The sequence below is a fragment of the Copidosoma floridanum genome, unplaced genomic scaffold, assembly GCF_036245765.1.
Source record: "Copidosoma floridanum isolate Cflo_tuat_1 unplaced genomic scaffold, Cflo_Japanese_pri ptg000004l, whole genome shotgun sequence".
Taxonomy (NCBI): Eukaryota; Metazoa; Arthropoda; class Insecta; order Hymenoptera; family Encyrtidae; genus Copidosoma; species Copidosoma floridanum.
The window spans coordinates 38,481,845-38,508,476 of NW_028321881.1; positions in this window are offsets into that span (position 1 = coordinate 38,481,845).

Below are 26,632 nucleotides of genomic sequence, written 5' to 3' on the forward strand. Positions count from 1 at the left end.
TCCCCAACGGTCGTTATAGGTAGGGGACCTAGTATTAATTAAAAACGAGAACACTCCTCCTGGCAAGTGGCCTCTCGGGAGAGTCGAAGATACTTTTGAAGACCCAAAGGCGCTGGTGCGAGTCGTAAAGGTTAAAACTCAAAGTACTATTTTAACCAGACCAATTCATAAGTTAATTTTGCTACGTACCGTTTCCGAGATCGAATCAACGGGCACCCATTCAATAATTAAGTAATTATTTAAGAGATGGTATAACTATTTTCGCGGTCCACTTCACCGCCTCTCTTATTGTATAGTTTATAAATATAATAACACTTAGAATTAATTAAAAAAAAAAAAAAATCGCACATTTTTTCGCTTAATAATTTATAATTTTTCCTTTTGCTTCGTTTCTGATAACACTCATCGTACCAATTTAAAGAAATTAAGAAAAAATACCTTTATACAAAATTGTACCAATAATTTGATTTATTGTAAGTGGAAAGCGCTCCACAGTTATCTTTTCTATTGTTTGCCATTGCTTTGATTGATATTGTCTCTGAGCTAGTTTTTATACCTGTTGAAGGACCTAATTTTCATATTTTTCTTGTTGTTCATTCAATCTACTTTCTGTACATCAACTCGGGGAGTATGTATGACATCAAATGCTTGATGTCATTTGTGTGCGTGTATGTGTGTCAAAAGTGTTTTCAGCCGAGTGCTCCACGCGTGTGCTCTGAGTGAAAAGCGCATGCGCCGCGCTGGAAAGAGACAGTAAGACCGAGCTCCGTGCTCTCCCCGGCTTAACATCGCCCCGCCAAGTCAGTCGGCAACTGCTCTGCATCACTAAAGGGAGTAAGAGCCAGTCACGCTGCACTGCGTCTCTTCTCCCTCCTATGTAAGAAAGTCAATGTACGCGAGTGTTAAGTTCCGAACGAAAATTAAAGCTGACTCAATAAAAGGAAGTCGCCTTTGTATTTACCCGCGTACACTACAATTCACAAACGTTCTCGTCAACCCCCGTTCGTCCACGCGATCCGGCACAACAACTGTACAGGATGGTGCCCGGGAGGCAGTGCGGGGATTTTCCACATGAAGTCCAAAATTGATTGCTATTGGATATTTTAATGATCATCTGTGTTCGAAAACTCAAATTTACAATGTTTCTTCAGAAATATAATTGTATATCCAAAGTATTCTTAAATATAAATATTATTGATCAAGAACGAAGTTGACTTTTGTCAAATATAGCTATTACGTCTTGCAAAAAAAGTTCGTATTTTTAATTGTTAAGAAAAATGAAGTGTCAAATCAGTAACCTAACTATATTAGTTTGCATAGTAATATCCATATTATTTCAGAAAAGGCAGATGAGCGAACTCAAATTGTACGAAATAGAATTTACGAAAAGTTCAAGGTTCGAGTTGACCAAGTCCTTCAAGGGCATGGTACCACTACAAACGGTAACGTTGCTCGAAAATGCTTAGCAGAACCAGAAAAATTTGCTGAAGTTTTTGAACTAGATGAAACGCTGGTGAAAAACATTTCTCTCGTAATTTCATTATTTAAAAGCAAGCACGCACTAGTTCTGAGCAAAATGAGTACACTGTGTATTGAAACTTATAAAAAGTATTACGAATGTTATTTCTGGGCGAAAATGAGCCCCACATTACACAAATTGCTTGCTCATAGTTGTGAGTTCGCGAAAAAGTTCCCTTTACCTTTAGCATATTTTTCCGAAGATTGTAGTGAAAGCTGGCACAAGTATTATTGCAGAAATTGGACTGCACACGCACGACAAATAAGCAGGAAGCTTAGAATTCTGGACGTTTTCAATAGGACAGTTTACATGACAGACCCTATCATTTCATTAGAGTACATTGAACAAAGACAACGGCTAAAGGCGAATCATAAAAACGTTTAAGACTTAAATGGATTCACGCGATCACAGTAAGTAAAAGCACTTATATAGTCTCTACAAAGTTCTTTTTAAACTTGTGAATTTCAGTGTAATATTGAATAAAATTAGAGATAGTCAACAAGTAATAGATTTAAAAAATCAATACAGGCATAATATCATATATTACCATTGTTAAAAAATCATAATATCCCATTTCTCCATGTAAATGCAGTAATTACATCGGATACTCTAATTACAGTTGTATTATACGCTGGGGAAAAAAAAGATTACACAATGAATTTGTCATTCTATGTGCAGTATCTTAAACTTGTTATATTCACTAAGCAAAACAATCATTTTATTTTTTTATCAAAAGTTAGATTCAATTGTATTAATTAATTATTGAATTTAAACTAAACAATTTTATCTTTTTTCACACCGAGAATACAGTTGCAGTTCATTTACCGGCTTCTTAAAAATACTTTTAAACATTTGTGTACATCATCACGAAACTTCAATGATATCTTACATTTGATTAAAATTACGTCTTGAATTGTAGAGTAGTAATTTATATGATACTTTCTTTATCACTTTAATTACAAAAGCGATGAATACTTTTCAATAAAATGTTGCCACTTAGTATATCTTAAATGGCTATTGCTTTAAATACCTAATGTTAAGTAACAAATGGACTGTTTTGTCTCTTTACTATGGTATAAAAGCAATATTTTAGAATTTAGTATTACTCTGTTTAATGAATTTTAATACCCGTAATGATGAGATGGACTGATTATTATGCGAATGTAATCAAAACAAATAATAAAATTAATTTTTGCAAGGTTATTGGAGAATGAAATTATGTTAGAAGTAAGCGAAAATGAAAAGTATTTGCATGTAAAAGTATTATTCACGATAATTATTAACCGATGTCAGTCATGAAATTATAAAAATTTACAAGAAGAACGACGATGATATAAGTGACACGGAAACGGAATCCGATTAAGAGTGAAACAAGCACGTAATAATTTAAAAGCATCCATGACATCATCGCAATTCATTGTTTCTCTATTATTATACGATTATAATTATCAAAGGCATCAATTTGATCAAGCTACTTTATATTCCTGAGAAATCTAATATTAGGAAAATAAATAAAGAGAACAAGAAAGAATTTTTAAAACACGAAAAAAATTTCCAACTACCACACGAGTATATAGGTTACTTTTTTTTCACATCATTAAGTAGTTATTTATCACTCCCAGCCACAAAAACTTTCTGAAGAAAATAATTTTTTTTTGGAATTATGCTTGATTTTGACAAAAAAGTCACTTTTTAGACGCAATTCTGATACCTTACTTTAAAAAATGAAGACTATATGTAAAATAAATATGAAGGTATAATACCAGCTCTTTAAAACTTATTTTTCAACAGAAAAAAAAAAAAAAAATTAAATTGAAAAATTTCTGAAATAATCCAAAATTTGTAGGTTAGGATTTTATTTTTTACATTTCTCCTTAATTTTCTATTATTCCTTGTCATCATACCTATAAGATCCAAAAACTTTCATTAAACAATATTTCTTCTAAGGAAGTTGACATAGTTTTGAAACAAAAAATATCATTTTATCCCACTGTGCGGCCTTTATGTACTTGGCTCGCAGCTCTGTGAAACTGATTTCTTTTATTAGGGGGAGCACCCTAGATTTCGGCTGTAAAAATTCATCCTTATCCAAAAAAAAAAATCAAGGTGGAGATTTCAACCTCTACAGTGTAACTGACTAATCAAGAACAATAAACGTTGTTAGGTAAAAATCCAAAAAAGTGGTAAACATGGTAAAAGTAGATTTTTTCCTCAACGAAAACAACAGTTTTTAATTAGAAAATAATATTTATAAAAAATATATGCCATTTTAAGACAAAAAAAAAAGCCATGTTATACCCTAGTCGGTCTAGCTCTTTTTTCGAAAATCGTAAGAAACCAGCGTTGTAGGCGTTATTTTCAAAATTCAATCACTCGTGTTCCAATTAACATTGAGTGCTATTTTCCACAGTAGGTAGATATTGTAGCTTTTAACGTACATACTAAATTTTAGCTGAAGCATATGTAAACTTTATGTGAACCACAGGCAAAACCACAAAAAAGACCCTTTCAAAAAATAGCCCTGAACCAGTTTTGGAACCATGTAGCACCATTTTTTAAACGGGATTCTCTTCTCTCAAAGTTGTTCTATAGCTTAATGATTTTTCAAACTCCTATTTTAATTTAAAATATCGTATTTTTAGTCTATATTTGCAAGGAGCGGCCAGCTGACAAAGAAAACGACACCCACTTTCTCCTATTGCGCTCTCAGCGTTTTCAGTAGAGTATCTTCAAATTGAAACGAACGTAAAAAAATGCGATATCCCCGGACTGGAGCATCTTATTTACATGATTTTTTAAAAATCATTTCAATATTAGCACTATTTCGTTAGTCTTCTAGCTATTTTCGTAGATTATCGTTATCCAGACCATGATGATCATATTTAAGGTGTGAATAGATATAACAAAAATATAAAACAAAATCTATAACTTTCCTAAAACTGTAACGGTACGTTACTCACATTGAAAAAATTGATAAATTTTTTCTCCTCCCTCGTCAAAAAGAAATCCAAATTTTTGTTTTGATTATTATACTTTTGCGCTAGTTATATGAATAAAGGGAAAGTACAACACTCTTGTTAGGGGTTTTTTTTTTTTTAATTTTGAAATAGGCGCCAATCCTTAACAGTAGCTGCGTGGGCCAGTCCACATCGCTACGAGGAGTCCACGGAGAGAGGGCCAACGTCGTGCTATGTCTCTACACCAAGCCATGCCGCACACGCCTATCCTGTAGAAAGCGAGAAAGAGATGATAAATTCACGCCGCCGAAAATCCGGGGCCTACTGTTTCAGCTAGCTCAATATTCAGTAACACTTTGCGACGAATTTTTCCCTTGACTAGTTGCAACAACTAACTCTCTCGGAAACTCGTAGCATTGGTTCATTATAGTACAAGACTTTTGTAACGTGGCTAATTGAACGATCTATGACGTTATTTTTCCACATACGAATATCTTGCTGCTTTTCACTTTTACAAATCATTACTAATCTGATTCAAACATTTTATTTATATAATTTTCTTAATCAAGCAATATTACTGATTTCAACATTGATAAAATTTCACGTCTTTGTATAATATTCGTATTACGCGAATTGATTTAAAATAAATTGTTTTTTATGTCAATATAAATATAGTTAAAATTCTTTGTTTTTGTTTGTTTTATAGCCTGCATGCTATCTAATGTAATTAGGTATAAATTTAAATGTATTTCAATCTTTTGTTTCACTAATAATTAATCTAGGTACGATATATTTATTTATTCCTTTAGTAATCTCCTCATCATTATCTTTTGAATTGTAAGGGAGGCTTATTAAGTTATCAGGTTATTGAGTTATGAAATTATGAGGGGGGTGTAGGGGGGGGGGCTAAACAAAAATTTAACCCCATAAAAATATAGTTAAAACTGATATAATTCTACCTTATTTAGAGAGGGGCTGAGGTGGGGCTTAGGAGGGGCTGAAAGGAGGCTCATTAAAATCGAGCAGAGGATTGACGGAGGGTGGAGGGAGGCTGACTAATATTTTAACCCAATAAAAATGACGTAAAAATGTTAGAATTTTTTCTTATTTAAAAGGATGGCTGAGGGGGTTGAAGGGGGGGGTGTGGATCGACCCTCCAAAATCACTATATAATATAGGAATATATATGTATAAACATTATTCGATGTATTAGAGTATTCAACTCCTATTTCATATGGAATATTTTATGACTCTTTACTTTGATACACCAAGCTATTATGATATAAAGTTATCAGATATCAAGTTTGTTAGGTACTTGAAATCCAAAAAGAAATCATATTAAAAAAGCCAGAATCTATTTATAGGGGGCAGATTTCCACTAATAAATGTATACATAGTTGTTTGCGTGGAGCACTCCCCTTTAACCCTTCACAGCCCTTTTCCATAGAATTTTTTTATATTGCACAGTTACATTTTCTATGGAAACAAATGTTTGATTACCCTGAAAAGCATGAAACGACAAATAGTTGCGGAGATTAGCGCGTGAAGCGTGCAGTGGATGGAGCCCTACTAGTTTATGCACATATATGAATTAACTTATATAATTGAGTTGTTCGTGTAGGGTATCCCACACAATCCTTCCTCTGCCCTTTACTTTCATGTACAAAATAAGGTAAAATTCCGTCATTTTCTTCCTTATTTTGGTTTAGCTTACTCAATCTAGAGACTTCGCCACTTCTGACACTCCTTGGTAACCCCTTCATACCTCTCACTACCCCTTGAAAAATTTTTCTTGATATCTCACGTTCTTTCTTGGTCTCCACACTATTTTTGTGAAATCTAACTGTAACCTTACTAACAATCATCGACTCTGACACCGACCGACATACACATATGAACGCATACTTCTTCATTTTCAAATTTATTAAATTAGCAAACAACGATGAGACATAAGCTTTCAAAATAAACTAATATAGACGGATCTACATGTAAGTGGATTTTATTTGCTGATATAATGTATATTTATAACATGGTAAATGTACACAAACGTCGTTTTCAATACTCCGACTTATATTACATTTTACCAAAGGTGCCCTACCGGTCTTCTCCGACCTTATGCATACTTAAATGTTATACTTTTAAATACATATTTCAATATATTTCTCCACACCACACAGCTCAGTATAAGATGGCCTTTATGCATAGAATAGTTATTTACGTAACAAGTGCGGAAAAGACGATTTTCCGCACGAATCGTGATGGACTCGCACGAGTGGCTGGAGTTGACGGGAACGAGTGCCAGTTGAGTACACGAGTGCGTAGCGCGAGTGTGATCCCACAGCACAAGTTACCGCCACCGGCCACGAGTGCGGGAAATCGTCCCGTATGAGTTGCGTACAAGATTTTTCCGCCCTCAGGTGGTTTTGGGAGGCTGGTACTTCCTCGGGCGAAAAAGCAGTTTTCCGGAACTCATTCGAAAAGTCTCCTTTACGAACCTCGTTACGTCCCTCGCCTTCGGCTTGGGCCGCAAACCTCTTGGTTCGCAAACAGAGACTTTTCAAACTCGTAGGAAAACTACTATTTCGCAATAGTGTGCGGAAAATGGATGTTTTTCGCACTGGTATTAGTGTGGAAAATCGATTTTCCCACATAGTGTGCGGCAAAGGTTTTTCCGCACAGTGTGTGGAAAAGGTGTGAGGCAAAGGTTTTTGTCGCACAGTGTGTGGAAAAAGTGTGCGGCAAAGGTTTTTGCCGCACAGTGTGCGGAAAAGGTGTAAGGAAAAGGTTTTGCCACACACCGAAAAAAAATTTGCTTCACACTAGAAATCAAAATTCAAACCTATTTTGTACCTATTTTCCTTACACATTGCGAAAAAACTTGTACGCAACTCGTGCGGGACGATTTCCCGCACTCGTGTGATAGACTCGCACTCGTGGCCGGTGACGGTAACTCGTACCTTGCGATCACACTCGTGCTACGCACTCGTGTGCTCAACTGGTACTCGTTCCTGTCAACTCCAGCACTCGTGTGAGTCAGTCACTACTCATGCGGGAGATCGTCTTTTCCAGACTTGTTACGTAAATAACTATTTCGCAATAATTGTGCGGAAAATAGGTGTTTTCTGCACTGATATTAGTGTGGAAAATCGATTTTTCCACTTAGAGTGCTGAAAAGGTGTGTGGAAAAGGTTTTTGTCGCACAACTTTTCCACATACTGTACGAAAAAACCTTTGCCACACACCTTTTCCACACACTATGTGGGAAAATCGATTTTCCACACTAATATCAGTGCGGAAAACACCTATTTTCCGCACACTATTGCGAAAATAATTTATAATTGATTCATCAATATAACTATGAGTAAGATTATAAATGAATTAATATCAATTGTAATTCAATTTATATAAGTATAAAATTCTTGGTGAATTTGTGATGAACTATATAAAAATAGTAGTTTTTCTACGAGTTTGAAAATTCTTTGTTTGCGAACCGAGAGGTTTGCGGCCCGAGCCGAAGGCGAGGTCCGTAACGAGGTTCGTAAAGGAGACTTTTTGAACGAGTATCGAAAAACTGCTTTTTTGCCCGAGGAAGTACCAGCGTCCCAAAACCACCCGAGGGCAGAAAATTAAATTTTTTATTTACCTATGTTTGACATGGTACCAATATAAACATAAATTTAAATAACACTTAATTATAAATAATAACAAACATCTAAAGTATTGCCCTAGTAAGGAGGTTAACTTACAGAACCAGTCAAATAATTTGAATAATATTGATTGTGCTGTTGGATGCATACATGTTCATAAGGAAGTTTTGTAATTATTTTTATATTTCACGTAGAGTATGATAAAACTAAACTAATCGTCTTTTTTTAAGGTAAAAAAATTAAAAACATATTTATAAAGCTTGTAGCAGTCGGTTTCGTTGAATACAGTTCACTAATTTTCATTGGAATTTATCGAGGAGAAAAAAATTCTTCATACTGAGTCCATAATTAAACGTGGGAGGAGAATGTGATGGCAAATGTCTTCTTATTCTATCACGGAAAGAATATCAGGATCTTGAAAAGTTATGAAAATGAAGGATACATGCAAACAATCCTTTATTATTACACAGTGGGATAAAGTGCCCTATTATCAACAGTCTAAGGAAAACTTTCAGAAAACTTAAAAAGATTAAAATTATACTAAATCATTTTATTGTGAGTTGAATCATAATCAATTGTTTACCTTTCTTACTGTGAGTGTACATTTATCTGATCTATAAAATTAATCGTAAAAGTTTTTATTGATTAAATGAAAAATTTTTTATTTGGCTGTATAATCGATCCTCAAGACCGTCAATATTTATGTTATCGTGTCCCTATTGTCAAGCTTGTTTGAGCTGAATATTAACTTACATAAATTGGTTGTACATGAAGCTGTGCGTACATTAATGGATATTAATACGTTTTCTTTAAATCATAGATATGTGCATCCATTCATCGCATCAAAAATAAATCCAAATGAAAATTCATTAAAGGAAAGATTGAGGTTAGATAAGCTGCTAAGTATTGCTAATCGAGGGCATTGATTTTGGGGGCATGATACACGTATTGCAGTTACTATCAACTTTGTTAATAAAAATTGAAAAAAAGAAAATTGAAAAAAATAGTTGCTATCGTGTAAAAGAAGTATTACAGTGTTGCTGTTACATTTATGCGATGTATGTGCATCAAGGCAGTGAACTTTTCATAAGATAGTGAAGTATGAATTTCCCTGTAATTTCTGGTAAGAAGTCACTTTAACACGGTAGTTTAATGTTGCAACCTCACTTTTTACATGTTAGTTACATCAAAGTGTCATAAAAAAAAAACAGTTTATGCGTGTACATTAACTTCTTATTACTGCTCCTGTAATTAGATATCAGACCCTCGATAATTGGGACAGGCTCTATAATAGGGTTATCTACTATGCTCCGAGCAAGAACTGGCTCATATTGACCAAATACATTTTTCATCATCTAAAAATGCATGGAATAACAAATAATTGCATAGGTTTCTGCGCGAAGTATGCACGGTGACGGCACTAGTATATATATATACACTAGTGTCGCTCTGCCCCCTGCGCGCTCCACGCGTCAACCCTCTATAAATAAATTATGACTAAGTTTTTTTATTCATTAAATAAATCCGATTTGCTGAAAATTACAAACACTTACATAAAACTTCGAACTAGAGAACTTTGAAAAACACGAAATGATTTTTTTACGTCAAAACAGTCAATAAAAACAAAGGTCAAATAACACACTAACAGCAAAGTATGGCGCTGTTATAGTTGCAGATTCTAGTTTATCAAAAAATTATGATCTCTGCATGGATACAAAAAATCTACCGGAAGATCGATTTAAATAAATATGTTTGAATAAACTGTACCATTCTATCGATCCAATGGTATATCTATTATTGTTTTTATCAGTTGACTTAAGATGTAGTACAAATTATATGTAAAATTAATTAAATAATAATGAACAAATAACTCATTTATAATAATATTCATACGGACTATCATACTGACTTATTAAACAACATATAAGTCCATTGTTATATGCCAGAAGATTAACTCAATCTTTTATACATGCTTACGTTATGATTGAAAATAACTTATTTTGATCGTATACATCAGCAGATAATTGTTGTCGACCTTTTTTAAACATAAATATTTCATATTATTTTTTATAAGAAATCGTATTTAATTTACGCAAGTAGGTAAACCATGGTGGTTCTGGCACCCCCCCAGCTGCCCCCCTGAGGTAGTGGTGGGGGAAGAGGCTCTAGTTATAGCTGTGGGTGAAGAAGAGGCGGTGGAGGAGAGGCGGTGGTGGCGGGAGAGGTTGATCGGGCGGTAGAGGAGAGGCGGTGGTGGGGGAGAGTCTGATCGGACGGTGGAAGGAGGGGCATGGGCGGTATAGGTAGTAGGGGCGGTGGGTGGAGCGGACTCCTCGGATGGTAACGTCAGGGGAAGGGGGCCTCTTCCAGATGCAGTGACGTCGGATGGTACTGACGGCTCCCGTCCTTTCCAACCGCGAATCGAGCTCCGACGTCATCAGGATGGGTCCGAAAGGTGTAGGTAACAAGCCCAACGTACAGCGCGAGAGGAAGATGATCAAGCATGAATGTGTATTTCTTATCAGTGGATGTAGCGGATCGCGTATCCCGTTTAGCTGCGACCAACGTTGGCTTACTCGACGCAGTACCTTGCCAAGGAATTCAGCCAGCTTATGAATTTAAGTTTGAGATTTTTAGGATAGTATGTAAATGGGTTTCAATAATAACAAAACTTTAAATTTATTACACATGTGTTTTTGGTAGCTTCAAAAAAATACACAAGAATTTCATGGTTATTGATTTTTTTTTCAATATATCATATCCATCTTTATTTGGATAAGAGCGAATATTTTCGGAATAATAATTTCCCTTCACTTTTGGTTGAGATGCCTCAACGTGCTTTTCTATAAGAGGTTTTCAGCTATTTTTATCCTCCTCCTCCTCCTCCTTCCTGAGGCTCTCATATTTTGGTTTGCTAAAGATTGGACCCATGTTGTTGATGTTGACTGCTCAATCGTCACAGGATAACTGAAGCAATACGCAAATTCTCATCAGCTTATAAGACGGTGCTAATTTCTTTGTACTACCACACGGCAAGATGTACTTTAATTTTTTGATCTTAAATGTTAAGCTTACTTTACTCTTTTTTTTTTTTTGCCTACACACGGTCATCGTTTTTGACACCAACATTAGTATTAGTTCCAGAGTCACTATCAGTATCAGTATCATTAGTATTAATTCTATCAACAGTATCTCAACTGGTAAGCGTCTTAGGAAATTTCTTCTTATAACTATTAAGCGCGTCTAAAACACATTCTGAGTCGGGTTCAATGCTACTTTCCACCAAAGAGCAAAGCCACAATTTTATTTGATGAGCTTTACTAAGTGCGCAATATTGCTTTCTACGTAGACTTTTTTGTACATCATGAGTACTACACATTCACGCCTTTATTGAATATCCCATATTTAGAATGTAACGCGATGGCACCATATACTGCTGAATGTTAATCACAGTATACCCTATAGTCGATTCTAAATAAGTGGCTGTATTATCTTCATAAACGTAAATTCGATGTGCATTTTTTGCTACAGTGTGGAAATGTTGCTGTAATTTTCTAATGGAACAATCACCCTCGAACCAGCAAAGTCCATGCACTCGCTTCGACTGAAAGTCGTTGTTTTGACGCACATCCATAAGTAAGGTGGAAAAGTTGCATGGGGGCCGCACAATCCAATGACTGATCGCTGGTCTCATAAGCAACACCACAGCCACTTCTTTTGGTAAAAACTGTCGAGAAGCGTCCAGAAAACCTTTTATCTCAATAACATAATCCTCGTAAAAATCCATTTTTATTTTGCAGTTCAAAAGCGTTGTACTAACTCTGATATAAACGAGTATCCGTCACGTTTGATGCTGCGTGATGAACTAAGCAGCACTCTGCACCAAAATTAGTTTATATACACGTTAGTGTAGGCACTGCGCAAGTGTGTGTTTGATCAGAATAAATCATCGGTTCTTAATATTTTAATCTCAAACTAGTTTTGAGGAAAAGGCTACATAAATAATAACAATAATATAATTCAATACATTTATTAATGACATAATTTCAAAAAAAAATACAGTTTCATTGAGTTTTTTTATTATACGTCTTCTTCAGAATCAGTAACATATTCCCATTCTATACAAGAGTAGAATTTTTTCATTCGTTTGACATTGTGGGTAGCACACATAGATCCATACGCACCATTATGGTAAGGACATGCAGTAGCTAATGTTGGAAGTTCAAACTCTGGATAATCAACCATATCATTAACTTGAAAATCGAACCTTTCGAGCCACCTTTTCTTCACTTCTCCAATCACAAAAATCTTCTGAGCATCTTTGAGAGTTTCCCGGAGAACATAACCGATTTCTGTGTAGTCGATAACACCTGATTGCCAATCTAATCCATGATAGGATAACTCAAGCCATAAATTTTCACGTTTGTATTTATCATTTAGTTTGCGCCAAGGAAATGGCGGCTTGAAGAGAAATACTTAAGGCTCATCATCTCCATGGAGTGGAAGAACCGCCAACTCTTTAAGCACATAATCGTTGCCAGGCTTCTTAAAGCCCTGCATGTCCACCATGTACTCCATCATGATAAAGGCTGACTTCACTGCTAGTATTTTTTTTTTTTTTAATTTTATATACGTGCTTAAACAAGTTTTCTCACGTCACCACTAATGGGATTGTACTCTACGATGCGATCGTGTAGAATGAGACAGTAAGCAAATACATTTTCCGGGAAATTCTCTCGTGCTTTAAACTCCAAGCGCACGTCCACTGGCGCGCTTTCAAAAGCTTCATTCTGCTTAGAGCAGTCAATTACAATAAGAGGCATGTGTGTTATAAAATCTTTTTTATTCAGCATAGGTTCTGGTTCATTCCCGTCACGGGCGGCTTGAAAACGCTTATTCATATCATATAACGTTGAAAACTGATTTTTATTAATATCAAGATTAAGATTTCCATAAGGATAGTACTGTGATTTTAAGAAAAGCTTAATATTGCTAATATTACAGTGATTAAAAAGACTGGCATTAAAAGCAGGATCATTTTTTCGCTTATTCTGAAAGCCCAAAATAACAAAACGAGGTTTTTTCAACTGATTGAAAGTTTTGACAGTCCACACATGCCTAGAAGTTTTTGGCAGAAGAGGATACTCTTACAACTCCCCATTGTGGAAACTCATAGAAATAGGCTTGTCTTTTGCAATATCATCAAGCAAACGAATTTTTCGTCTGTCTGATGCAGTTATGTAAGGCACAAGCCATTTAATCTGAGTCAATTTAAGCTTATACTTTTCGAGAATTTGATTTTCAGGTACTTGTATAACGGCGCTAACATCATCTCTTGATTTTTTGAGAATTAATTCATGTTTTGCATTAACCACAACTTTGCGATGGTCCTCAGCGAAACTAAATATCATACTCAAAGGTATTGACACTTCAAAATAAGAATGATCATTGATAATAGATTTTTTCTCTCTAATATCTATCTAGCCAGCATTTTCAAGCACAACTCTGACTGGGAGGGAAAGATATCCATCCTTTCATTAAAGTTGTCAATCCAACATTCTCACACCTATCAATTCTATACCATTTAGTTTATATCGTATTTCTTCAAACAGATGGCAGATGGCGTTATCAACTAGTTTTGTTTTCTCAAGAGATTTATAATCTCCAGTTGTTATACGTCCAGAAATACGTAGGGAACTTTGAGAGGATAAAAAACAAAAATATTGATGTTGAATTAAGATGCGAATTTCATCACTGCTATTAAATGCTGATGCAATGTGGGGTCGATGTGCATGAATTTCGTAGTATGCAACCGAATCATCAAACACGACACCTGACTGAACCCCAAGAATCTTTTCCTCCACAACTTTTTCTCGTTCGCAGGCAGCAAAAAAGCACAAGTTATTTGCCACCAAGAGCTCTTACTGTTAGGCTTAAATTTTTTAAGAACTGCACGTTGTGACGTGTTAACGCTTTGAGCGTTCGTCGACGACTGATCCGTCTCATACATTTTGGTTTATTCTTATAGCTTTATCCAATTTTGTTGTCTCGTGGATGACTATTCGTCCTCACCCTCGTTAATTTATTTTTATAGCCTCGTCCAACTTTACTATTGTTGTACACTATGCCCATTTCAGTTGAGCTGTTTCAAGTGTAGTCTTGTATTTATAACTTCTTTACGAAAATTAATTAAGTTACCTTCCTGATCAACAATGCGTACTTGAAGATGATCTATAATTTTAACAGCAACAGGTAAATAAATGATTTGCGATGGAACTTTGCCAATCTTGTATCCTGGTGGTACAGCAGGAAAAAACTCGTGGATGGTATGAACTTTTTCTCCGTTTACATAGGCTCCACTAATGATATTACACTCAACTCTCAATGTGTTAACCTTGAAAATAGCAACAGGTAAATCTGAGATGTGAGTACTGGTATCTCTAAGAATTCATTCAGTAAAGCCTAAAAGACGGCCTATCGAATCTTTTGGCCTGAAGTCAATAGTATGACTACACGTTATCATACTGCGAAGAGTATTATTGTTTGGTTTGATGCTAATAGCTATATCGTCAAGTTGTAACACGTCGATCAGAAATGACTCAATATCTTGAATTTCGTAGCTGCCAGTTGGAAAAACACCCATTTGATGGCCTACGTAAAACTTATTATTACCTTCATCGATATTTGGAATTGAATTGAAAGTTAGGAGTTCTACTAGACTAATAACGTAGTTATGTGCTGGTGACAACTCGATAGGTGGAAAATGTTGTGCTTCAAGAATAGATGATGTTCCTGATAAACTTAATGTCAATGATTCTTCCATGACGATTTGTCAATGACTAATGTTACTTGAGTATTGGGATACATTTATATTGGCTGATAATAGAGTTTTTTTACAAAGAAAGCTTAAGCAAAGATGGCCGCAGTTGTATGTACCAAAATCTTGGGACCTTTCATAATTATATTTGACACATCTAACACTAAGATGTAGCAGTAGATCAATCGGTGGCTGTTGGTCACTAAAACTGTCGAAATACGTCACGTTATTGCCTCGTTTTCTATAGGGTACCCAGTGGGTACCAGGACCATCCTTATCATCAAGATTGACTATTGCTGATTCGGAAAAACGTGGGCCATCGGCTGGCAAAGCATTTCTCATGAAAACTCCACGGAAATGCGGTATTTTCAAAATTTTTGCATATTTGATGAGGTCATAGTCTGTGAGAGCTCGGTAAGGCAGTTAACGTAGAAACTTTTTTTTCCATCTTTTAAGCCTTTTCTAAGCCTTAAATGTAGACCTAAGCCGTTCTTATGTGGTTTTAAAAACAGCCCTTTTCCAAGTAAGAGTGCTTCCATTTCTTTATTATGCCTCTCACTCTCCTCTAGCTGTTTTCGAGCAACTTTAACATCAATAATAGCCTTGACAACTCCAGTTACACCATTAGTGATAGTGCCTATAGCACTTAGGCCAGCAAATACAGAAATAAGGTATGGTAAGAATCCTCTAGTTTTCTACGGGATAGGCAATACTCGAGGTATTACAATATTTTTCCCACCACCAGCTTTTTTCACAGCATCCTGCGCTTCCTTAAACGCCGAACTTATAGCTTTTCGAGCACTACGATTAGGAATCATGGACTTTAAAGCACTTCGAATAAAGCTTTTTAAAGTAGTTTTTTTCGGCTTCATTTTATTTTTACTCACTTTACTAGAATTCGTACTAGGGAATGCTCCCATGCTGAGTTTAGATTTAAATTTCATGGCACTGGTAATAGTTAAAGCAGCAGCCTTTTCCCCTAAACTAGCGTCTGTGGCTTTGAATCTTTGGCACGCCTTTACAGCGAGAATTTTGTCAGCGGTGTTTCTTGCTGTAATATTTTTTCGATCCTAATAATAGGCTATATCATGTTGCTTGCATGCCTGATCCAATGGATTGATACCCCGATCTCCACGAGCTAATCTCTTGGCGAGTATAGTGCCCGGTCCACAATATTGATATCCTGGTACGTGCAGCTCTATAGGCAGTTTATTGATGAGTGTGTTTATAATTCCACAGCCTTTGCGATGATTAATAATCATTACTTTCCAAGTGCTTAACGATGACTGAGCTCGAAAATATATGTAGAGCACTATTTATAGTTTCATATTTCAGCATGCAGTCATCACGAGCTCCGGGGAACAAAATATTTAACTTCCCGTCATAAATTTCAACAAACTGATAAGCAAGATTGGAAAATTCGATGACAGATGAGTTTGAAAATATAAAGGCAAACCATTTACAGTATCATGTTTTAGTCTCAGTTGAGTCAGCATACAGTAAACATGAGCTTCGTAGATCAGAATATAAAACTTCCTGTCGTGAATTTCGACGGAATCGTTGAGCAAGATAAGAAAATCCAACGCTATGGTGATTTGCTACCCGATACGATAAGAACTGTTCTTTGTAGTCCGTTAAACTGTAGAAAAACAAACAGCTTGCTGGCTTCAATTACTCACCCCAACGGATGGAGATTTGAGAATGTTTATCTACACTCAAAGTCGCTGAATCAGCCAAAGTAAAAGTTTCTAGAACAACTGTTGGAGCCCATAGATGGTGTAAAGTATTTTTCATACAGCGATTATGAATCAGTCATATCTCCGAATAAGGCACTACCCAACTCCATAATGATATTTGATGACATTGCCTAATCTGAAAGCCTTTTTCTGCATGGGACGTCACAAAAGCATTGACTGCTTCTATCCATGCCAATTCTATGCTCAAGTTCCAAAGCACTTAGTCAGAGATAATTTGTACCTTTTAGTAATATTTCGACAAGATGACATCAATTTGAAGCACATCTATAATGATCATGTTAATACTGATATGACGTACAATGAATTCAAAAAATTATGTGTAAACTGTTGGAGAGTTGGAAAACATGGATTTGTCGTAATAGATAAGGAAAGAGGTGTTGATAATGATAGATATAGGAGAGAATTTGATTCTTTTGCTTTAAATATCACTCATGCTTATTAAGTGTGTATTAATCTCTTGTTAACCATCAAGCGATCAACATGGACACTTTTCGTGAGGAAAAAGACGTTCTTTGGCAAGTTGAAAAAGCTAGAGAGGCTGTTTGACGTAAGCATTGATTGTTAAAGTCAGGAAGAGAAAATTATGAAAAGCAGATTGAAGAAACTTTCAAGCCTATTACTGATCTACTTCTTAAAATTATCGATGACGCAAAGAAAATCAAAAACGTGCCACTTAGCTCTGAATCTTAACTTAAAAAACGCTTCAAGCCTTTTAAGTCAAAAATTAATAATACTGACGCATCAATGTTCCAATCAGCTAATAGTAACAGTGATGATGAAGAAGATACTTTTTCGTCGAATGATACTATCAAAGACTATGATATCGTTGTTGAAAAAAGTGACGATGATAATTAAGCGCATGACATCGATAAAAATGAACCTATGAATCCATACTTACAAATACTTGAAAGAAAGGAGTCAGGACTGGATCGAATTTATGGGATAAGAAAGAAAAAAATCGGACAACATATACTTGCTGATTCGCCTATATGTTTCAAAAATAATCAAAATTGGCTGAAATCGACTCCTGATGCCGATGTTGCCAAGAAGTTAAAAAAAAAAAAAATCAAATTCAAATAAAGGATCGAAGATATTCAATGACTGATGAATTAATGGAGTTACTTATAAAAAAGCATCCTGATAAAAAGCACATGACACCAGATAATTTAGTTAAATACAAACGAATCTTGGAAACGTCAAGTGCGCATGAAATAAAATTTGACAAAAATGAGACGCTTCGTCCATACAATAGTAAAAATTCAATAATGTTATTGCCCTATTATTTAATCTCACTCATAATAAGAAGAAAGGCGGGTCCATACCTTTATTTTAAATTGCTCGGCTGCACACGCAAATGGACAACGTTTACTGGGACGACCCTAACGAGCTGGTCAATCGGCTAAGATTACTAGTGGCAAAAAAATCAGCCGGTAATCTTAGTCACACTAATAAAATGAATTGAATCGTTGAGGAGCTTCGTGAAGCTAATATCATATATTGAGCATCGTTATCAATTCCACTTCAGTGTCAAAATGAGCATCGACATGTTCAGACGTGGATCAGCTAAGTCGGAAGGTGGTAGTCGAGGTCCTCGAGGAATTGAATATAATCTCACCACGGATGGTCAATTTGACTTGGAAAATAAAAGGTTGTGCAATGTTGCACCAGCTATTTAACCTTACGATGCTGTAAATCTCACTACTTTACAGAAAGAAAAAAGTTTCATTTTAGATGAACAAGAGAAAATGAATCTACTATTGAGCAATTTAAGTGATGTATTCTCAGAAACAATACTAAATTTGCAGCGTGAAATAAATACACTTAAGAAGATTGTAGCACATATATCTAGTATAACTACAGAAGATAGTTAAGAGAGATGGAAGCAGTAGTGGAAGAGCTTCATAAAACTGCGAGACGCAACTACCTTTGCCGAAAGTTTGATATTTGAGGCTTGAATAAAACATGGCAAGCTGATCTTTCGGAGATGATACCTTATGCTCATGAAAATAAAGGTTATAGGTATTGGCTTACAGTTATAGATGTATTCTCCAAGTATGCATGGGCTGTGCTCGTAAAGAATAAAACCGGTAAAGATGTGACTGCAGCTATGAAGTTGATATTAACAGAGGGAAGAGTTCCAACTAATTTGTAAACAGGTTATGGCAAAAAGTTTTACAATGTGAATTTCCAAAGTCTTATGCAAAAAAACAGAATTAACTTGTACTCGACTTAGAGTAACCTTAAAGCGTCTATATGTGAGCGATTCAATCGTACACTAAAGCATGATATGTGGAAAAGTTCCAGCTTGCGTGGCAGATATAAGTGGATTGAGATCTTACCTAAGTTACTGACGGCCTATAATAATCAAAAACATCGGACAATAGCTATGAAACCAGAGGATGTGTCAGCTGCTACTGAAAATGAAATTAAAAGAAAAATTTCATCAAGAACAATGGGGATGAGATAACAACCGAAATTTAAAGTGGGAGATGAAGTGCAAATAAGTAATGCTAAGCAAGTATTTGAAAAAGGATACACACCTAACTGGTCGACTGAGGTATTCACTACAACACGAGTAGCTCTAATCAATCCACCAACTTACCATTTGAAAAATTACCAAAATTAGCCAATTTCTGGAGGCTTCTACGAGCATGAACTGCAGAAAACCAAGTATCCTGATACTTATCTTGTTGAAAAAATTTTTCGTCGACGAGGAAATCAAATATTCGTCAAGTGGTTGGGCTTTGACAATACCCATAATAGTTAGATTGATAAAAACAAAGAATAAAAGTGATATGTACTATAAAAAATGATTAAAATTCAGAAGTTGTAAAAAAATTTGTATAAAACTTGTTATGGTCTTTTAATGTTTTCAATTATGTGTGCAAATGAAATTTTTTTACCGTACATGCTAATGTTATATCTTACATTAGATTCATTGAGATAAATAAAAACTCTAAACATGTAATAGATTGTATCATTTATTTTTTTTCACGTTAAACTAGTTTCACAAAAATAACTTTCTTTTTCTTGTATTTGTATAATTCAACATTTATTGGTTAAAGAATTCGACACTATCACCATTATAGCAAACTCACAGCTTCGTTCTATGAATGGATTCCAACAAACTATTAAACGATAGTTTGTTACTCACAAGATACTCAGATACTTGATTAGGTCAAAATATTTGGAAGTGATCGTCTAGTTCAGCGATAGCTTTCGTGCCAAATTTAGTGTTGGCTTTTCTCAGCTTCGACACTACATGACTTTGCCCCTTGACCATTTCGTTGATCTTCTTTGTTGGAAGGAATCTTCCACAGGCCAGCCGATAAGGTGCTGCTAAATCAGCCATCTGAAATATAAGAAAATTACATGAGTTTTATAAATGGTAAAAAAAATATATATAAATAAGAAAACACGTAACAAACCTTTATTTCTGAGCTTTGCTGTTCTAAACAAATCTGCTTATCTCTGTAGAAATTTCTCAACTCTAAACCTGTTCTTTTGAAAGCTTGTTATTGACCTGAGCTGCTTGCATTGGATGATGAAGCAGTCGATACTTTTATCTGCTCACTACAGCTCTGACTGAGCTCTGCTGGTTGATGCTGCCGATGATATAGGGACTCTCCCACTACTGGAGAAATCCCCCTCTACATTGGCTGCTGGTCTGCTATGATTTTCTACACACTCTCCAGCTCTTTGTTCTTCTATTATTTTAATCCTATAATGGCCCCAAGGTAGCGTATCTGTTGTGTTTGATAAAATATATCGTTTATGATCTTGGGAACAAAGAGCAAATTTATTTTGCCTCTCAGTGTAGAGCTTATGATGACGTGATCTTATATTAATTTGCTCTCGATTAATGTTTATAATTTGATAACGTAGGCATTCAGTATAGTCGTTGAAATCAATAGTTTCTTTTACGACGTTACTCTAAACACCCTTAGCTTTTTTAATCACATTTTCATTTTCAAGAAGAATACTATTTATCTTACTTCTGAGCCCAAGAAATTCCAATATAATATTTCCATTGCACTCATCTTTCATAAGCCCAACAATTTTTTTATTTTTTAATGGCATCATAACTTTATTATTATCTGGATAATCTGATGTGTCAAATTCATTAATATTCAATTTCATCATTATATAAATATCATGGTTTGATACCTCATATATCAGACTGTCTGTATCAGGGTATAAGAGATTACAATCATTTTAGAGTTTGGAGAGCATATAATCGTAGTGAAAACGATACACAAGTGTCTTCGATAAATCTTAGACACTAAGCCCAATGTATATTTGCTTTTTTATCATCACTTCTGCACGTTGTAGCTGTATGGCTACAAAATTCTCATCAAAAATATTACAGCTGTGAAAATTTGGCTTTGCAATGTATGATGCTGCACCATAGCGTCCATCCCAATGGTTGAGAAGTTTGACATCAATACGCTTTCTCTCATTTTCCATTGTTTTTCCAAAAATAGCATTATTGAATAGTTTAAAAAGCATTTTTTTAAACTCATTTTTAGCCTTTTTTCTCTCAATGCTATTGAGATCAATATATTCTTTAAGCCATGTACTTTGTCAGAATTTGAAGGCTCGATATATTTTTGTCAGTCGTAATCCATGATTTGCGGCTTGCTTGAGAGCTTTATAATGAAGTACATATTTATGCTTGTTACTTAATGTTGTCATTAATTTAGGCTGCTTCGAACCTGGTGCTGAAATGTGTTTGGAACAAAATGGCAAATCTTTATGAGAATCGTGGAGCTCCTCTGGATACTCTCAGTCCACTTCTAAAATGTATCCGTAAGCACTTTCATTTCCAATATTAGAAAAATCATGAGGCTGTTGCTTAACATTTTCGACCCACTGAAATCCACCACAAGGAAGTCTTTAAGTCATTGCTTAACCATACAAATTATTCACGTCAAAATATGCTATATATTTTTCAGTTCCTTTTTTTTTATAATGTTGCATATAGTGATTATTAGCTTCTGCATATCTGTTACAGCACTGGCTTACTCCACCTCGTATACCTTTCTCAATGAACATAAACATATCCATTTCAGTAATGAGTTCTAGTGAAATCTGAAAAAAATTCTCAATTAATAACTAAAGCACAATTGACATTATATTCTTATACATGATACTTACTTTCGTTTTTTCCAATATGGCATCGCAAGTGAAGCCTGGAGTAGTGAAATAGTGAGCAGGATCTAATTTATAAACCTTGAGGCAATTATTTCTAAAGTTTTCAAATACTTCTGTTAACAGAAGTACATCAGTTTTGAGGTAAAGATCTTAATACTGTCCAAGAGTTATAATATCAAAAGTTTTTAATACTGTTTCAGCATTTATATAATCTTCACTACTTACATGTGCATTATATTATTTACTTTAAAAATCATCTTTAGATGGGAGCCCGATTTCTTTAAGTTTTTCGGATGATGCTACATAATCGTATGGAAATACACCCTCACTCTTCAGCATATTGATTTGCTCGAAAGAGTATTTATCATCTTGACTGAAAACCTTTTCTAGAGTATCATACTGCTCTAAGTAAGATCCCAACTTATCAAGCGACGACGGCAAAAATCTATACGAGTCAATGAAGCGTAAGTTTATGCGTGTCCTTTTAACGTACTTCGTAAAAGAAATGTATTTTTCTTTAGTTTGAGGGATAACTTGTACTCTTCCGGGAAAGCAAGTTACAAGTTCTTGTATAAATAAGTGGGCATCATAATTGCTGAGATTATGGAAAACTATTGGTACTGCTCACGAGTCCTGATACTTGAGGTTACATGCATTGTGAGCTGGGTCTTGATATCTGAGTAAAAAAAAGCAAATTTTAGTTTAAAGGGAAAAAGTTTTTCTATTACAAACTCATAAATATAATACTTACTCTCCAGTAAAATGGCAATGATCGTAAACTTTTTCATCATTTTTAATAGACTTTTCACATATGTGACATATATCAGCATTGAAAAAATTAAAGTCCTCTTCTTCAGTTAATGATCTCATTGGCACTGGATTGTTGTACATTCTATGTAAATCTTAGGCACGATCTTGCATTTCTGTTACCTATCAGGTAGCTGGATTCTCACTGCTTTCAGTTTTTTTCTGTAGAAAATGTACCGTGATTTCGCGTTATCAAAACTGCACTTTGCACAATATCCAACACTTAATGCTTCATGGTGTTGTATTGCTCGCTCACTATTATGCACAGGTTTTAATAAACACTCAAAGTCTGTGTATACTATAAATGGTACACGATTTTTATTTATGTGATTTTCAAATTTTAAAATTTTATTATCATACCTCCGCAAGCTTATTTTACACTTATTCACTTTAACGCACTCCACCGTATATGTTTTTAACATAACATCAGTTGTAAAGTAATGAAGACAGCGGTCGCAAATATATATTTTATGTTGATGTTTTGTTGAAGAACTTCTAACCAAATTAGATATGTCTTTGATATACACGTAGTGGTGTTTTATATCATTATCAGCACTATTATCACCATCTTGAATTTCTTCTAAATATTCTTCTCTATCTTCTTCTACCTTATCTTCGTCCATTGCCTCAGCATTAAAAAAACCTTCTCTATCTTCTTCTACCTCATCTTCATCCATTGCCTCAGCATTAACGAAATCATCACGTTCTTCGTCAATATTTTTTTGTTTTTTTGATTTTTCCTCACTTTACGTATCAATATAATAATTTTGTATAAGCAGAAAATTAATATGTTTATCCTTTTTTTCTGCTGTCAAGTGAAGAGGTAAAGTTTTATAACTATTTTTACTTTTCTCCAAAAAATACACGTTAAAAGACACATTATTCTGTTTTTCAAATTTTGTAACTTGCTTATGCTGCACTGGACAGGTGATCCCCTCGAAACTATAACTGTTTTCGTATTGAGTATGATTTGACACTCGTTGTGCATTTTTATTCACTGGATGTAAAGCTGACAAAATGGCTTATTTGAAGTATTGCTGATCTGCGTTCTGTACATTCACGCAAGCTTTTTCTTTCTTGATAGTAGAAGGGAGTTCTATGTAAGAACTACCACTTATTGCATTGTACTTATTTACATTTACTACTAAATTTAAAATTGAGCGTAAAGTCCATTCAGAATCGTGCTCCTGAAACTCTTCTATATCTGTAGAAATAGGCTTCTGGACATTCGTTTTAAACCATTCATGTAGGTCTGTCGTGTCAAAAATGGAATCAGATTTAGTATTAAAATATTTAACTTAAACAGTCCCTATATCATTTTTTACTGTCAAAAACTCTGCTGCCAATACTGTATTAATTTTTAAAGCATTCTGCTCGTCGAGAATTTCTTGCACTTTTAAAATGAAAATTTTTTCCGCAGACTTAAGAAATTTTATTATACTAAATGCCTACTATTTGTTATAACAGCCGTTCTAATGCGATTTTTAAAAGCACTATTAAGATCTTTCCATGTCACAAATTTATAATCATCTTGATTGTCTAATTTTTCATCGAGCCCTGACCCTTGCACTTCTAGAATTTTATAAAATGCTGCTAAAAACGTTGATAAAAGACACTCAATATTTAACAACTTATTTTCTACTGGCGATGACAATCTTACAGACAGCTTATAGTCGGAAATACTTTTAAGCACTATTTCACTATTAATAATAAAATCTCGTATCTCAGTCGTATTATCACTATGCAGCAAGCGTTGATATTCTATTTGCGCTATTTCACAGAAAATCACTTAACGCTCCATGGCGTTGGCGTTAGCAAAATTCTCACGGAGTTGCTCCATTATACCTACAGCTCGCGTTAACGTACTCAAATGAATGACAAGCTGCTTGAACTTTTCTTTTATACTGATTTGCCTCTGCAAAAGCGATACGAGTGATAACTAGCGGTGACTAGCAGTTGTATATAAAGAGATGACACATCGATAGAGGGGTTAGTTAACTAATAATCGTCACAACGTTAAGATGACAAAGTACGTGGTTGATGTTTAAGGCTTTAAAACCATGCACCACGAATTTATTTTTAAAGAGGTTCTATTTTACTTCTACAAGAGAATGCTACACCGTCAGTTTTCGTCTTTAAGCCCCCATATTCTTGGGCACAGCTTTTACCTAAGAACAAATGTAAAAATCGATGGTTGGAGTTTAATTACCACGGTCTTCGTTGGAGCTCAGGAGAAGTTCCCAACGAGGATCTAGGTACAACCTTTCGAGCCATTATCAAAGAAGATGAAGTTATTTACGTAAAAGGTCTTGAAAAAATCGAATGGTTGCGCCGTGTGCTATTTAATAGGTACATTACTCATAGTATGATTATACGCTTTACTAAATATTTGCATAATATACATATTTTTATAGGTACATTTATGATATTAAGCAATGTCCAGCTTTAAAAAAAATTAGTATGGAAGATATCAAATGCATGAATCACCAATTTAATTTAGCTCATTGTGCTGTGAAGCATGTTGCAGCTTTAAAAAAATGGATTTTAAAAGAGCAGCAACGACAAAACGATATTTTTTTATCAATGTACACCTGATACACAATACTTATGCAATAAATTAGTTTTTGATGAATCTATGTCGATTATTTTTATCCACGCCTCCTTATTACTGCGCTGATTAAAATTATTTTATAGTATTAACTGACTTTATTCGTTGGCGAGGTACTGCGGTGAAGAGGAGTTAACCAAGCAATGTTGGGATACGCTTTTGGTTATGAAATGGGATACATGTTCTCTGGCAACACGCATCATTCGATACGCCCACTCTTGAGAAAAAAATATGATGCTGGTACATTATACGCCTAAATAAAAAGCGAAGAGTTATTGGCCGCGGCTTACACATACGTGTATCCTAGCATGACTTGTTGCACCCGCTCTTGCTAAGAAAAAAATATTACACTGGTACATTATACGCCTAAATAAGAAGCGAAAAGTCATCGGCCACGGCAAACACATCCGTATAGATAAGAAATAATAGTTCCATTACTTGGCAAGGTACTGCGTCGAGTAAGCCAACGTTGGTCTTAGCTAAACGGGATACGCGATCCGCTACATCCACGGATAAGAAATACACGTTCATGCTTGATCATCTTCCTTTCGCGCTATACGTTGGGATTATCACCTACACCTTTCGGACCCATCTTGATGACGTCGGAGCTTGATTCACGGTCGGAAAGGAAGGGAGCCGTCAGTACCATCCGACGTCATAGCATCCGGAGGAGGCCCCCTTCCCCTGACGTTACCATCCGAGTAGTCCGCACCACCCACCGCCCCTACTACCTATACCGCCCGTGCCCCTCCTCCCACCGCCCGATTACTGCCACTGTTTTAATTACTGTGTATGAGTTACTGTCATCTCGGTTTTTTATGAGTGTGAAACTTGATATTTCTGAAGTGAAAAGGGTAACGTTAAAAATAATTAAAAATATCCTATTTAGAAACTCTGAAATTATAATTATTCTTTTCAATAAGCTATTAACATTTAAGTCGTTAATACTTTACTTAGACTTGTATGCTATTACCTGAATAACTGTAACATTAAAGAAAAACATCGAACAAGATTAATTTATTAATTTAAATACAAAATAATTATAAAACAATATTTTATAAAGACTTTAGAGTCAAGCTCCGACGTCATCAGGATGGGTCCGAAAGGTGTAGGTGATAATCCCAACGTACAGCGCGAGAGGGAGATGATCAAGCATGAACGTGTATTTCATATCCGTGGATGTAGCGGATCGGGTATCCCGTTTAGCTGAGACCAACGTTGGCTTACTCGACGCAGTACCTTGCCAAGTAATGGAACTATTATTTCTTATCTATACGAATGTGTTTGCCGTGGCCGATGACTTTTCGCTTCTTATTTAGGCGTATAATGTACCAGTGTAATATTTTTTTCTTAGCAAGAGCGGGTG